This window comes from Tripterygium wilfordii, chromosome 18, assembly GCF_013401445.1.
Source record: "Tripterygium wilfordii isolate XIE 37 chromosome 18, ASM1340144v1, whole genome shotgun sequence".
In the NCBI taxonomy this organism is placed as follows: domain Eukaryota; kingdom Viridiplantae; phylum Streptophyta; class Magnoliopsida; order Celastrales; family Celastraceae; genus Tripterygium; species Tripterygium wilfordii.
Window position 1 is genome coordinate 7,428,761 of NC_052249.1, and position 6,390 is coordinate 7,435,150.

Genomic DNA, 6,390 nt, shown 5'->3' on the forward strand with positions numbered 1-6,390 from the left:
CACTCCATAGACGAGCTTTCCAAGTTTTTGTGTAATTTCAAACGTAACTTGGTCTATTGGCATCTTTACCTTACGAAACATTGTACGAAAGCTAAACTAGCAAATTAGAATTCTAATAACACTAAATATAATATAACGGTCCACTTCGATGGTTTAGGAATGCTCAATTCTGTCCATAGACGAGCTTTTCATGTTCTGTACATTTTCAAACATAACTTGGTCTATTGGCATCTTCACTTAACGAAACGTTGTACGAAATCGAAACTAGCAAGTTAGACTTCTAAGAACACTAAATAGAGTATAACGGTCTATTTTGATGCCTTAAGAATGCTCAATTCTATGCATGGACAAGTTTTTCACGTTTCGTACAATTTTTAACTTAACTTGGTCTATTGGCTTCTTTACCTAACGAAACGTTGTCCAAAAGCTAAACTAGCAACTTTAGTCTTCTAAGAACACAGAGTATAACGGTCTATGTTGATGCCTTAGGAATGCTCCATTCTATGCATGGACAAGTTTTTCACGTTTCGTGCAATTTTGAACTTAACTTGGTCTATTGGCTTCTTTACCTAACGAAACAATGTCCAAAAGATAAACTACCAAGTTAAGACTTCCAAGAACACAAAATATAGTATAACGGTCCACTTTCATGCTTTAGGAATGCTCAAATCTGTCCATAGACGAGCATTTCACATTTCGTGCATTTTCAAACATAGCTTGATCTATTGGCATCTTAACCTAACGAAACGTTGTACGAAAGCTAAACTAGCAATTTAAGATTTCTAGGAACACTAAATAGAGTATACTGGCCCATTTTGATGTTTGGAATTGCTCAACTCACTCCATAGACGAGCTTTCCAAGTTTTTGTTTAATTTCAAACGTAACTTGGTCTATTGGCATCTTTACCTTACGAAACATTGTACGAAAGCTAAACTAGCAAATTAGAATTCTAACAACACTAAATATAATACAACGGTCCACTTCGATGGTTTAGGAATGCTCAATTCTGTCCATAGACGAGCTTTTCATGTTCTGTACATTTTCAAACATAACTTGGTCTATTGGCATCTTTACTTAATGAAACGTTGTACGAAATCGAAACTAGCAAGTTAGACTTCTAAGAACACTAAATAGAGTACAATGGTCCACTTTGATCCATTAGGAATGCTCAATTTTTTCCATAGACGAGCTTTTCACGTTTTGTGCATTTTCAAACATAACTTGGTCTATTGACATCTTTACAGATCGAATAGTTGTATGAATGCTAAATTAGCAAGTTAGACATCTAAAAATATTAAATAGAGTACAATGGTCCACTTTGATGCTTTAGGAATGCTAAATTCTATGCATAGACAACTTTTTCACGTTTCGTGCAATTTTGAACTTAACCTGGTCTATTGGCTTCTTTACCTAAAGAAACGTTGTCCAAAAGCTAAACTAGCAATTGAAGACTTCGAAGAACACTAAATAGAGTATAACAGTCCAATTCGATGCCTTAGGAATTCTCAATTCTATGCATAGACAAGTTTTTCACGTTTCGCACAATTTTGAACTTAACTTGCTCTATTGGCTTCTTTACCTAACGAAACGTTATCCAAAAGCTAAACTAGCAAGTTAAGACTTCTAAGAACACTAAATAGAGTATAACGGTCCAATTTGATGCCTTAGGAATGCTCAATTCTATGCATAGACAAGTTTTTCACGTTTCGTGTAATTTTGAACTTAACTTGGTCTATTGGCGTCTTTACCTATCGAAACGTTGTCCAAAAGCTAAACTAGCAAGTTAAGACATCTAAGAACACTAAATAGACTATAACGGTCTATTTTGATGCCTTAAGAATGCTCAATTCTATGCATGGACAAGTTTTTCACGTTTCGTGCAATTTTGAACTTAACTTGGTCTATTGGCTTCTTTACCTAACGAAACGTTGTCCAAAAGCTAAACTAGCAAGTTAAGTCTTCTAATAACACTAAATAGAGTATAACGGTCTATTTTGATGCCATATGAATTCTCCATTCTATGCATGGACAAGTTTTTCACGTTTCGCGCAATTTTGAACTTAACTTGGTCTATTGGCTTCTTTACCTAACGAAACAATGTCCAAAAGATAAACTACCAAGTTAAGACTTCCAAGAACACAAAATATAGTATAACGGTCCACTTTCATGCTTTAGGAATGCCCAATTCTGTCCATAGACGAGCATTTCACGTTTCGTGCATTTTCAAACATAGCTTGATCTATTGGCATCTTAACCTAACGAAACGTTGTACGAAAGCTAAACTAGCAAGTTAAGATTTCTAAGAACACTAAATAGAGTATAATGGCCCATTTTGATGTTTGGAATTGCTCAACTCACTCCATAGACGAGCTTTCCAAGTTTTTGTGTAATTTCAATCATGACTTGGTCTATTGGCATCTTTACCTTACGAAACATTGTACGAAAGCTAAACTAGCAAATTCGACTTCTAAGAACACTAAATATAATACAACGGTCCACTTTGATGGTTTAGGAATGCTCAATTTTTTCCATAGACGAGCTTTTCACGTTCTGTACATTTTCAAACATAACTTGGTCTATTGGCATCTTCACCTAATGAAACGTTGTACGAAATCTAAACTAGCAAGTTAGACTTCTAAGAACACTAAATAGAGTACAACGGTCCACTTTGGTCCTTTAGGAATGCTCAATTCTGTCCATAGACGAGCTTTTCACGTTTTGTGCATTTTCAAAAATAACTTGGTCTATTGACATCCTTACAGAATGAATAGTTGTATGAATGCTAAATTAGCAAGTTAGACATCTAAGAATATTAAAAATAGTACAATGGTCCACTTTGATGCTTTAGGAATGCTAAATTCTATGCATAGACAACTTTTTCACGTTTCGTGCAATTTTGAACTTAACTTGGTCTATTGGCTTCTTTACCTAAAGAAACGTTGTCCAAAAGCTAAACTAGCAAGTTAAGACTTCGAAGAACAATAAATAGAGTATAACGGTCCAATTCGATGCCTTAGGAATTCTCAATTCTATACATAGAAAAGTTTTTCACGTTTCGCGTAATTTTGAACTTAACTTGGTCTATTGGCTTCTTTACCTAACGAAACGTTATCCAAAAGCTAAACTAGCAAGTTAAGACTTCTAAGAACACCAAATAGAGTATAACGGTCCAATTTGATGCCTTAGGAATGCTCAATTCTATGCATAGAAGAGTTTTTCACGTTTCGTGCAATTTTGTACTTAACTTGGTCTATTGGCGTCTTTACCTAACGAAACGTTGTCCATAAGCTAAACTAGCAAGTTAAGACATTTAAGAACACTAAATAGAGTATAACGTCTATTTTGATGCCTTAAGAATGCTCAATTCTATGCATGGACAAGTTTTTCACGTCTCGTGCAATTTTGAACTTAACTTGGTCTATTGGCTTCTTTAGCTAACGAAACAATGTCCAAAAGATAAACTAGCAATTTAAGACTTCGAAGAACACTAAATGGTGCATAACGGTCCAATTTGATGCCTTAGGAATGCTCAATTCTATGCATAGACAAGTTTTTCACGTTTCGTGCAATTTTGAACTTAACTTGGTCTATTGGCTTCTTTACCTAACGAAATGTTGTCCAAAAGATAAACTACCAAGTTAAGACTTCGAAGAACACTAATTAGAATATAACAGTCCAATTTGATTCCTTAGGAATGCTCAATTCTACGCATAGACAAGTTTTTCACGTTTCGTGTAATTTTGAACTTAACTTGGTCTATTGGCTTCTTTACCTAACGAAACATTGTCCAAAAGCTAAACTAGCAAGTTAAGACTTCGAAGAACACTAATTAGAATATTACGGTCGAATTTGATGCATTAGAAATGCTCAATTCTATGCATAGACAAGTTTTTCACGTTTCGTGCAATTTTGAACTTAACTTGGTCTATCGGCTTCTTTACCTAACGAAACATTGTCCAAAAGCAAAACTAGCAAGTTAAGTCTTCTAAGAACACTAAATAGAGTATAACGGTCTATTTCGATGCCTTAGGAATGCTCAATTCTATGCATGGACAAGTTTTTCACGTTTCGTGCAATTTTGAACATAACTTGGTCTATCGGCTTCTTTACCTAACGAAACATTGTCCAAAAGCTAAACTAGAAATTTAAGACTTCTAATAACACTAAATAGAGTATAACGGTCTATTTTGATGCCTTAGGAATGCCCTCAATTCTATGCATAGACAAGTTTTTCACGTTTCGTGTAATTTTGAACTTAGCTTGGTCTATTGGCTTCTTTACCTAACGAAACAATGTCCGAAATATAAACTAGCAAGTTAAGACTTCCAAGAACACTAAATAGAGTATAACGGTCCACTTTGATGCTTTAGGACTGCTCAATTCTGTCCATAGACAAGCATTTCACGTTTCGTGCATTTTCAAACATGCCTTGATCTATTGGCATCTTAACCTAACGAAACGTTGTACGGAAGCTAAACAAGCAAGTTAAGACTTCTAAGAACACTAAATAGAGTATAATGGCCCATTTTGATGTTTGGAATTGCTCAACTCTCTCCACAGACGAGCTTTCCATGTTTTTCTGTAATTTCAAACATAACTTGGTCTATTGGCATCTTTACCTAACGAAACATTGTACGAAAGCTGAACTAGCAATTTAAACTTCTAAGAACACTAAATATAATACAACGGTCCACTTTGATGGTTTAGGAATGCTCAATTCTGTCCATAGGCGAGCTTTTCACGTTGTGTGCATTTTCAAACATAACTTGGTCTATTGGCATTTTCACCTAACGAAACGTTGTACGAAATCTAAACTAGTAAGTTAGACTTCTAAGAACACTAAATAGAGTACAACGGTCCACTTTGATCCTTTAGGAATGCTCAATTCTTTCCATAGATGAGCTTTTCGCGTTTTGTGCATTTTCAAACACAACATGGTCTATTGACATCTTTACAGAACAATAGTTGTATGAATGCTAAACTAGCAAGTTAAGACTTCTAAGAAAACTAAATAGGGTATAACGGTCTATTTTGATGCCTTAGGAATGCTCAATTCTGTGCATGGCCAAGTTTTTCACGTTTCGTAGAATTTTGAACTTAACTTGGTCTATTGGCTTCTTTACCTAAAGAAACGTTGTCCAAAAGCTGAACTAGCAAGTTAAGACTTTCAAGAACACTAAATAGAGTATAACGGTCTATTTTGATGCCTTAGGAATGCTGAATTCTATGCACAGACAAGTTTTTCACGTTTCGTGCAATTTTGAAAATAACTTGGTCTATTGGCTTCTTTACCTAACGAAACAATGTCCAAAAGATAAACTACCAAGTTAAGACTTCCAAGAACACTAAATAGAGTATAACGGTCCACTTTGATGCTTTAGGAATGCTCAATTCTGTCCATAGACGAGCATTTCACGTTTCGTACATTTTCAAACATAGCTTGATCTATTGGCATCTTAACCTAACGAAACGTTGTACGAAAGCTAAACTAGCAAGTTAAGATTTCTAAGAACACTAAATAGAGTATAATGGCCCATTTTGATGCCTTAGGAATGCTCAATTCTATGCATAGACAAGTTTTTCACGTTTCGTGCAATTTTGAACTTAACTTGGTCTATTGGCTTCTTTACCTAACGAAACGTTGTCCAAAAGCTAAACTAGCAAGTTAAGACTTTGAAGAACACTTATTAGACTATAACGGTCCAATTTGATGCCTTAGGAATGCTCAATTCTATGCATAGACAAGTTTTTCACGTTTCGTGCAATTTTGAACTTAACTTGGTCTATTGGCTTCTTTACCTAACGAAACATTGTCCAAGAGCTAAACTAGCAAGTTAAGTCTTCTAAGAATATTAAATAGAGTATACCGGTCTATTTTCATGCCTTAGGAATGCTCAATTCTATGCATGGATAAGTTTTTCACATTTCGTGCAATTTTGAACTTAACTTGGTCTATCAGCTTCTTTACCTAACGAAACGTTGTCCAAAAGCAAAAATAGAAAGTTAAGACTTCTAAGAACACTGAATAGAGTATAATGGTCTATTTTGATGCCTTAGGAATGCACAATTCTATGCATAGACAAGCTCTTCTATGGAGAGAGTAGAGCAAAACTTGGAGAGAGTAGAGCAAATCCAAAAGATACCACTAGACCAAGTTATGTTTTTAAACGAACAAAAACGTTTAAAGCTCCTCTATGGAGAGAGTAGAGCAAATCCAAGGCATCAAAGTGGACCGTTATACTCTATGTAGTGTTCTTAGATGTCTAAGAAGTTAGTGTAGCTTTCGTACAACGTTTCGTAACCAAAATATACCAATAGACCAAGTTATGTTCTCAAAAGCAGAAAAACGATATATAGCCCCTCTATGGAGAGAGTAGAGCAAATCCAAG